This window comes from Conger conger, chromosome 1, assembly GCF_963514075.1.
Source record: "Conger conger chromosome 1, fConCon1.1, whole genome shotgun sequence".
In the NCBI taxonomy this organism is placed as follows: domain Eukaryota; kingdom Metazoa; phylum Chordata; class Actinopteri; order Anguilliformes; family Congridae; genus Conger; species Conger conger.
This window is the reverse complement of record NC_083760.1, coordinates 36102660-36113367: the sequence shown is the minus strand read 5'-3', so window position 1 is coordinate 36113367 and position 10708 is coordinate 36102660.

Here is a 10708-nt window from a genome sequence, read left to right as displayed (position 1 = left end):
TTTTTATTTGTTTCCAATATAAGTTCAAAAAGTTGTGATCTGTGTAAGAGCCACCGCATTCATCATATTAAGGTATATTAAATATATTGATAAATGCAAACAAATTAATATTGATTATATAAATGAATACAAATGAATATAAATGAGTGATGATGATTGTGGTGAAATGAAAATGATTAGTTCATAGTATTTATATTACACTTCCACCCTTTTGCTCCTTGATTAAAACCATCTATAACAGAATTCTTTCTGCTACGCATCGCCATTAGCACCGGAGGCAGAACAGACACCCAATCTAATTTCATGTGCTCCATTGTTTTCACCTGCTTGTTCTTAATTACCCCATTAGCTCCTTCTATTGCTCCTGCACTTGCCGGATGGTATGACAATGTCTCCTCAAATTCATCTATACCATTTCCCCTAAATCAGTTATTGCTTGTCCAGTGAAATGTGTGCCATTGTCCAAGGAATTCTTTTTCAGAATCCCCCATCTTGTAATGTCTTTCGTTAAAACATTTGGCCACTACAGTTGCCGTGGCCATTCTACTTTCGACCCACTTAGAAAAATCATAAATCCAATTTTGAGAATAAACCCACGAGTTCGAGGAAAACCTTATCTGGTAGGCTTTGGTGCCTCCAATATAGCTTTTATCTGGTCATCTGCCAATGTTCGACCGTTTGCATTCAGCATGTGATCCAAATCCCATACTTCTTTTTTTTTTGACAAAGATACTTTGTGCCTTGTTTTGCTATGAACTTGAGTAATGCCAATATATCTATTTTGCAGGCCTGCTCAGAAGGAGAACATAACAACAGATCATCTACATATTGAATTAAAGTGCTCCCTTGTGGGCACCTAAATCCATATATTTTCACTTAGTGCAGCTGCGAACACACCCCTGGAGAATTTGAATCCAAGTCCCTCACTTCCCTTAAGTAAAAGCAAATCACTACTGTGACTGCTTGTCCACTGGAATACGAATTTGCTAGATCTATAACAGAGAAAAACATAACTCTCGTGTTAGTATAGTAGCATAGGGTGGCCTGTAGCGTAGTGGTTAAGGTAAATGACTGGGACACCCAAGGTCGGTGGCTCTAATCCCGGTGTAGCCACAATAAGATCCGCACAGCCGTTGGGCCCTTGAGCAAGGCCCTTAACCAGGAGAGGATTTTCTCCTGCTTAGTCTAATCAACTGTACGTTGCTCTGGATAAGAGCGCTCGACTCTAATATAACTCATTTTCACTGGCTACCCACAACGTATGACTGAAATCCTACAATGAAGGAATGTTGTGAACCAGAGCGCACTCCGTTTGTTCATAAGTTCGGAGCAATCAGAGAATTATCATTCCGAAATACAGTGCACTATGCAGTGGCGGAAACTAGTTAGGATGGGCCCTTCCTCACCTTAAGACGCAGGCACGCACTCGCAAACACATAACCTACGCATGCACGTAAACACACATACACACACACACACGCACACACACCACACACACACACACACACACACACACACACACACACACATAGAGCACCATTAGACCGATATTTTACAATACTTTGGATTTTATTTGGCTCATGAGTTACTTTGGTAATTGGGACAGGCTACATCGCTTGCGATACTTAATATAAGCTAAGTCAGAACCACGGACCAACATAGATGGTCATAGAATCAAATCAACAAGCATCCACGGGTGAGGGATTATTTATTTTATTTTTTTAAGCCAGCTTTGCTACCTTTTCCTCCTGGGCCTTTTTATCCTTTCTTTTTTCTTTTGTGATTCATGGGCATTTTCACACCAGGCAGCTAAATGGTGCTCAATATTTTACACATTAGACTTGCTGACAACACACTTCACATTGGGAAACAGCAAACATATTTCCCGGCAGCACTCTTTGCATATCAGAAAATAATACCAACACCAAATGAATTAGCCTGCCAAAGTTATTTTATTGAATAGTCTATACCAGGGGTAACCAACATGGTGCCCGCGGGCACCAGGTCGCCCCCAAGGACCACATGAGTCGCCCCCAGGCCTGTTCTAAAAATAGCACAACTCACTAGTGAGCTGCATCTAAAATGTAATTTTATTCTGTTGCTATTTTTTTAATCACACTTGCATTTATATAGATTTAAAAATGACAATATCTTAAAAATATGTTTATTTTACAGAAGTTTAGATAAGTTTAGGTGAACTCTGCCCTACTCTGGTTCAAAGGTCAGTATTGTGCGCGTGACAAAACAAACTGGTCGCCCTTAGTATGACTCAGTACCCATGAAGTAGCTCTCAGTTTCAAAAAGGTTGGTGACCCCTGGTCTATACAATATATATATACAATATCTGTAGAACACCGATTGACACATGGTCTAAAATTAGCATGACCACAGACTATTTATTACATTACATTACATTACATTACAGGCATTTAGCAGACACTCTTATCCAGAGCAACGTACAACAAAGTGCAAATTGAACACAGGGACAAGTGTGATGTGACCCTAGAGGACAGTAAGAGTTGTCAGAGACTGTTCTGACATCCACAGGAAGGTTATCCTACCACCACCATGGCGTATAACAGACAGCAGTCGTGACCGAAAAGCAGTTCTTTTCTAAAAGAAAGTGTAATAAGTGTAATAACCATGACCGACACAAGTTTGCATATTTAAGGATATATAAACAGACACTGGAGTGCTCCAAGCACCCACTGTACTATCTAAGATCAAATAAACCAAGGCAGACAATATCTTAGCAGCTACTGTTTTTTTATGGTGATAATGTATTGTAGAAAAGCTTTGGTTGTAAGACAGATGTGGACTGATTTGTGGTAATAAAAACAAAATGATTTCTTGTAATTCTCAACAAACCTGGTTTAATGCCTGGTTCTTAACTGGCCCACTTGACCAATGTACAATAGTGCATAGAAAAGGTCACTGGAACAAATACAAAGATTGGATAATTTACTAATACTCTATCACCAAGTACTAGACTAATTTGGCTGTCTTAAACTAATACAAAACAAATAGCCTACAACTAAAAAGGAAATGCATCGAAATAACCCCAAATTTTCATGCTTACCAAGCATACTGAATTACGTGGGTAGTCCATAAATAATACATGGATAAAATGCAAAAAAAACCCATACAATCTGTTGATTAGTCAAATGTAGGCAATTTTAGACAGAAATATTACAACTGACAAAATTCAACAGTAGGCTATCAGTCAGTGGAGGCTGGTGACTTCCAGAATTGAGGAGGCCATTTTTTTCCGCTTGCTCACTTCACTCGCGATGGAACGTTCCCTGTTCTCTTATCTGTCTTTGTGCTGGCCAAAGGCATACTATTTGGAGTGTAAGCTACAGTCAGAAAGTTCTGGCTGATGAAATTCATTGTGCAGAGCTTAGCCTTGTGCCTTCCTGAAGAAATGACATTGCTGTAAGTCTATGAGCCTGCCTGATAATTAAGCTGAGAAATGACATTTGGATGTAATATAAATGCCAAGTGAACATGTGTAAAAGGCAGGAATTTTAATTATGTAGTTAAAAACAATTTTGTTTAGCTTACATTTTTCATTCTTCTACAGCTTAAACATCACCAATTTAATCAAGTTTAGCATATAAAAAAGATAAGATAACACTTTCTTTATCATATGTAGTTTTATTCAATATATTTAATATAAAATATGTAAAAATATGGTTCCAGTTGGCTTTATCTAACGTTAACGTTATCCACTAGAGGGCAGCACTCTATTCGTATTTAGAGTGAATTTCCTCACAAAGCAACAATTCAGTAATTTGATATGGAAGATTATTAAATTGACTTAATAAAACGAAATGTACTACATTAAAACTAAAACTGTTCAATAAATCCCAAATGGTGTCTAACATGACCTATTGAATGTCATTCTCACTCCCTCGTATCTGGAATCTGCATATCTCCAGCCCAAGATCTCAAATTGCGCCAGAATCTCGCCAACTTCCGAGGTCGTTTTAAGCAAAAGTATTTGGCCAAATGAGCTATAAACTTCAGGGATGATAGCCAGGGGTGTTCTCTAAATTTCCTGACAGGAAACAAGTTGATAGGACACTCGTGACTACTCACTATGGCGAGTGTTTGTTTGACTGAAGTGACTGGCGAATTCTCAAAATGGCTTCTGTGTTGAATAGGAAAGGAAAGGATAGTTGATTCCAAATGAACCAGTAGCATGTGATTGGACAAACAAAATGTCAATCTTTCAGCCCTGGACACAATGCATGGTGAGGCCAGGCCTCCGTTGCCCACCCATTTTCAGTGATCTGGCCAATCACATATTGGCATGAAAAAAAATACATTACATTGACTTCTATGAGAAGCTAATTTCCTAGGGGAGGCCTGGCCTCCCTTAATACAAACTGATAGGGAAATCTGGCCTGTTGCTTTACAATTGCAATATTGGGTTTTAGCCATGGGAATTTAGATTTATGAACAAAACTAAAATAATATGAATATAAAAAATAAAAAATATGTTTTTTGTTAAAATAAATAAATAAAATAAATATATTTATTGTTTTTTTTAAATCTCTCTCTTCTCTCAAATTATTGGGGAGGCCAGGCCTCCTCCACCTCTATGGAGGAGCCTCCACTGCTATCAGTATATCAATATTAAAATAACAATGTGGTGAAAGTAATATGTTAGAATCCGATCAGCATAATACCATCTTAATTTAAGATCAACATATGCCAGCTTTATTTATTTTTAATTTATTTGTCGATTCATCACCATGAACAATGGCGGACAGAAATGATTTTGCAGGTAACATTATTATAAGTAATATTGACAATGATAATATCAAAATCACAACATCATCAAATCAATTGAGCTTGTAAGCAAAAACGTCACCAAGCCACTCCCCTCGTTTTCCCGCTAATTTGTCAATGGGAAAAAGAATGGGGCATTTTTCAAGAAGCAATATTTTTAGTTACAAGTCGTTAACCAGCTAGCTATTGATATGTGGTACTCATGACATATATTAAATATAACATCTGCAGCACTATTGACCCATGAGAAGGTACAACGTTGTGTACATTTAGTAAGCTTAGGAACTACACATACATTAAACCTATAGATAAAATGCAAAAAATGCTTTCCAATGGTAGCTCCACCAAACGTGCACCCCATGACGTGGAATAACCACGTCATGGGGTGGCCTGTAGCATAGTGGTTAAGGTAGCCACAGATCCGCACAGCCATTGGGCCCTTGAGCCCCTTAACCCTGCATTGCTCCAGGGGAGGATTGTCTCCTGCTTAGTCTAATAAACTATACGTCACTCTGGATAAGAGCATATGCCAAATGCCATTAATGTAATGCCACTGCAGCTGCCATTGTTTGAGAGAGGTGCATGCAACTTTCACCCTCCATTACTTTCGACCCAGCTCCGTACCGTCTGTAGGCGAGTACCGTCTGTAGGCGAAACTAGTCTAGTTGCCGGATTAACGGTTGTGCATCAGCGGATATTGAATCAGAGTGCTAGATAGGTCTAAATGTTGCAAATCCTGTGCCAGAACTCTATTGAACACTGAGGGACTTTCACAATATCCTTGTGGCAGTGTAGTGTATGTGTATATCTGACCTTGGTATATGAATGCAAAGAGATACTGTGCTTCTGGATGTAGTGGTACGCTGAAAAATGCAGAATACAAATTGATCACTGTATACCAATTCTTGGTATGTTAGAAAGTAATGCTTGTGGATCTGGGACTACAGGCACTTCTGCTTCGACAGTGCAATTGACGGCTCTCACGTCATGAACCAAATGATAATCATTTGAATGTGGAATTGTTTCTTTTTAAATTCTATGTGTTGGACCACATAACCTAAAGAACAGAAAGTGCACCACTGCCCAAACACCCACGGACTGCACCATACCACACACAAGCACACTCACACATTCACCATACCACACACAAGCACATTCACACATTCTCACACAGAACATATTCTGGGAGAAAGCAGTGGGTCAGGGATAGATGGGCTTTGTCCAGAATGGCAGACATATCTTGTGGGTTGGCAGACATGCCCCCTGCTGTTTGTTCCAAAGCCCTCAACCCTCCTGCCTCCCCCTCATTCCATCTACAAATGATTTTCTCTGGGGAAAGTTAATTTTTGTGCCCTTCCACAATGCTTTTCACTGTTCACACTACTGATTGAAACTGAAACTTGGCCATGGTGTCATCCTCAGCACTCTTCTCAAACCATTTACCTGAGGGTGGAGGGGTGAGGGGAATGAAGAAAGGAGGTTCTGTTGTTCAGCTGTTTTTTGTATTATTCTTAGAGAGGTGAAGATGACTTTTATTTATTTAATTTGCCTGTATTTTTATACATATTTTTTATGTATTATACACAGCCCTACAGGGCTGAAAACAACAGCGGAAATTAATGTCCTGACACTGGTCTGGTTCCTCCAGGCCATGCAATTCCTCTACCCCCCTAATTCCACTTAATCTCAGAGCATCTCCCCCACAAAATGTCTGCAATGCTATAGGAATGTGAGGGGCTAGCTGCAGAAAAGAGAAGCAGAAAAAACGCAGGTGAACGATTTTTTTTTTTAAATCCATCCAGTTTAGGTCACATTGCTACCTTTTCCTCCTACCTTTTATCCTTTCTTTTCTCCAATCCACTTTTGCGCGAAGGGAATTTCTAAAACCAAGCAGCAACATGGCGCTCAATATTTTAGGCATTAGACTAGCTATCAACACATGAGCAAGACGGTTCACATTGGGAAACAGCAAACATATTTCCCAGCAGCACTCGTTGCATATCAGATTATACCAACGCAAAATTAATTCGCCTGCTGCAAGTTATTTCATAGAATAGTTTACACAATATAAACTTTTGTCTGTAGAACAGACACAGTCTAAATTTACTATTCTACAAAGAAAGTGTAACAACCATGTGAGATGAGTTTGCTTATTTAAGGATATATAAACACACACCACTGTTAAAGCAAACGTAATCTGCGTGTTATTATTCGGTGAGTGGTTAAAATATGAAGACCTGTAAAAAATAAAAAAAATAAAAAAATAAAAACAGACCTACTGATATAAGACACAAAGAGACTTAAGCCTTCTAAACCACAGCCCTGGTGCAGCACCTGCACCGCTTATATCACCGCCACTGGTTTCACAGATTTATAACACATGTAAATAATCACACAACCAACCTCATTCATTCTAACGAGGTTCCAGAACACAAAAATACACTTAGTAAGCTGACTCACTTCAAGATTCTTTTTTTATATCCACGCTTAAGGCTACTGTTCAATTCACTGCTCATGCAGCATTTCAGGCACAGACATCCTCTATGTTTCCCATTTATAACTTTCATTATCATTATTATCATGAACACAGCAGTCCAAAGAACCATAAGCACTTGTACGCCCTTATGCGTGCATTGTTTTATTATTATTTCCTCTAATTCTTCTTCAACTCGCACTAGCTGGTCACTCAAAAAGGGCATCCGTCCACGAGTATGTCACCGCCCTTCTTTTATCCGACTATGCAAGTGAAATTAAATGTTGTTGCCTATACTTTAACTAATTATTCAGCTGATTCATCACAAAGACTTACAAAACACACTCTCCAGTCACACCATTGCCAGCACATTCACACGTTCACACATTCCTGGCCAGTGACGCTGTCCCTTAGACCCCTTAGCGACTATTTTGTTTGCCGTCCCGAAGGCCCTTTAGCAAACTTTATTCACACATGCACACAACTGTGTCGCCCTCCCGTAGGCCCTTTAGCAACTGTTTTCTTTGCCATCCCTTAGCAAACTTTAATTCTTTCACACAGGTGGAGCGGTATCAACAGAACTGTCAATGCCTGAGGTGCTCCAACACCAAACAAACCGGGTCTGGGACAGTACAGACTCAGGCACTCTGACATCTGCCAATTTCTCTCTTGCTGGGAGAGACTATGTCCCACCTGCATGCGTTCGGGTTCTGGCTCGGGGTTCTCTCGGGGGTGGACGACTGGATGAAGAAACACAAGCAGGATGGAGGTAGTCAGGTTCGTGGGCACATCTGGTAGCACAACATGCCTTCAGTCGGGTGTCAACTTGGATGGCCAGGTCGATAAGGCAGCTCACAGGTGGTCAGTTGATGCAGGATCTGCTCCAACAGTCCATTCTGGAAGGTCCCGATAACCGGCTGAGGCTGCGGAGGCAGAAGAGCTCACGTGTGGCATCAGGTCTCGAAACAGCCTGGTCAAACACCCTCCTCATGGCTGAGGTGAAGATTGCGAAGTCGTAACACTCTGGGGCGCCAGAGTCCTAAAAGGTGGTTCCCACTCACAGGCTCTGCCAGACAGGAGGGTGATGACATATGGCACTCGGGAGCATTCACTGGGGAAAGTAGCTGAATATCAGGAAACACTGGGACAGGAATGAACAACATGACATGAGTCAACATGGCCACCTGGTGGGGTAAATTGGCCACGTTCAGATTAAGTTGTGTGAGTTGTGAACCTGGGGTGTTGTCCCTGCAGTCTCAACACCTCCTGGGTCGGGGTTGGGCTTGCTGGGTTCATGCTTGGCCAGATTGTTCTGTTAGATACCACAACACTGAACCCACTGAACCCAGAATACAAATTGATCACTGTATACCAATTCTTGGTATGTTAGAAAGTAATGCTTGTGGATCTGGGACTACAGGCACTTCTGCTTCGACAGTGCAATTGACGGCTCTCACGTCATGAACCAAATGATAATCATTTGAATGTGGAATTGTTTCTTTTTAAATTCTATGTGTTGGACCACAGAACCTAAAGAACAGAAAGTGCACCACTGCACTTGACGGTGACGAAATCCAAGGAAAAGTCTTTATTTGTCTTTATTTATTTCCAGCAAACTGTAATAATAGAGGTATGGCAGTTTGAAAATGAAAGTCCAGCCAATGGCTCAGTAAACAGGCAAACAGGTACAACAAGGATAATCCAGAGAGTAGTCGAAAACACACAGGCAGTCCAAACAGAAACAGAATCCAAAATCAAAATCCGAGTAGCCAAAGAGGGTCCAAATACAGCAGGTGTCAACAAAAGGGTAATCCAAAAGGCGTGGTCAAAAACAAAACGGGTCGTAACAGAAGTCAGACAGAAAATAATGCTGTGGAAAGTATGGCAAAGGCTCATGACAATCTGTCGACAAACTGAACAAACAGAAGGGTTTAAATACACAACTAAACTAGTACAAAACGAGAATCAGGTGGAATCAATGACAGGAGACAGGAAGGAAGTACATATAAGAAGGGGGAGGCGGAGACACGAAATGGGACACCGACAAAACAAATGAAATTAATGAAAAATAAGAGGAACTAGAGTACGGCAAGCACAGAGGGTACAAATAAATGAAACCGCTAAGGACTTAAACAGAAAACCAATCACAGAAAACACAGAACCAAACACAATATGTTTTATGCTACATTTGCTAGACGATTAAATTTCCATTTTCATTTAAAAATGTAACTTTTGAATGAAATGCATTTATGATTATATGCCTATATAAGTACACATATCATAAAATGAAATATTAAAGGTACAATAGGTAATTTCAGACTCATCTGGACAAGAGAGGAATTACAGCAACAACCAACCTCAAAACCACTGTTTATCTACATTCGATGAATATAATGCGTAATATAAAGCGTTATTATACAGTTCCCTGTTGTCATGCACTGCTTTGGAAAGCTGACCGTGACAAACGCAACAGAGCCTGCTGTCTTTTCGTAGTGATAGTCTACCACAAACGATGCAACTGTAACTTACAGTTTGAGAGACATAAATGTTTAGCTAAACACGGATGATTAAACACGTAAAGAAAAAGTGTAGCTGCCCAAATTGCACTCCGGACAAACGATCAGTGAAACTCTGTATACTATTGCTTATCTAGTTAGAAAACAATACCAGTTCTTATCAGTAACAACAAGCAAATGAGTGATTACTAGTTAGCTTCCCGAATTCACAAATATCCACCTGAAGCACAATGCTTGTGTAAACTGCGTTCGTATTGCCTATATTTCATCGTCCGTGTATATTTGTAAATTCTTCAACTATATTATGTGATTCCATGATTGGCTTGCCATTTATGTCCCACTTCTATTCAATGTACAAATATGCATGTAAAGGAAAAGTGCTATTTATACTTAGCTACATAAAGAGTCGTATACAACAACCTAGGCTACATGTAAGACAGCTTAAAACATGAATGAAACCAATCTACAGTTCCAGCCTACTATAACTAAATCTATACCTTGAAATATAATAATTGAAATCTTTGAAGAATCTTACTCATTTTGTATCATTGTGAGTCTATTTCATATATCATGCTTGAAACATCTTTTCATTGGATTGAGTTCTGAGGACAATTGGTGAACCAGTACACGAGTGGCCAGTGTGTATGAAGCTCTATTTAAGTTATGTGTCTGTGTTTCTATTTCAGCACTCTGCCGCTAATGACGAGTTTGTTGAACTTGTCAGACGTGACTTCATTACAGATGAACGGTAATTGTCTTTAATCAATGAATTTACTCAGACCGGGGATCATAAGTAGCTAAGCTACTGTATAATCGGGACCACAGACCTGTAAAAAAGAAAGAAAGAAAGAATTGAAACATTCGGAATCAGATCACAAACCTAATGTTATATCAGTCATCATCAAGAAAGACTAACATTAGA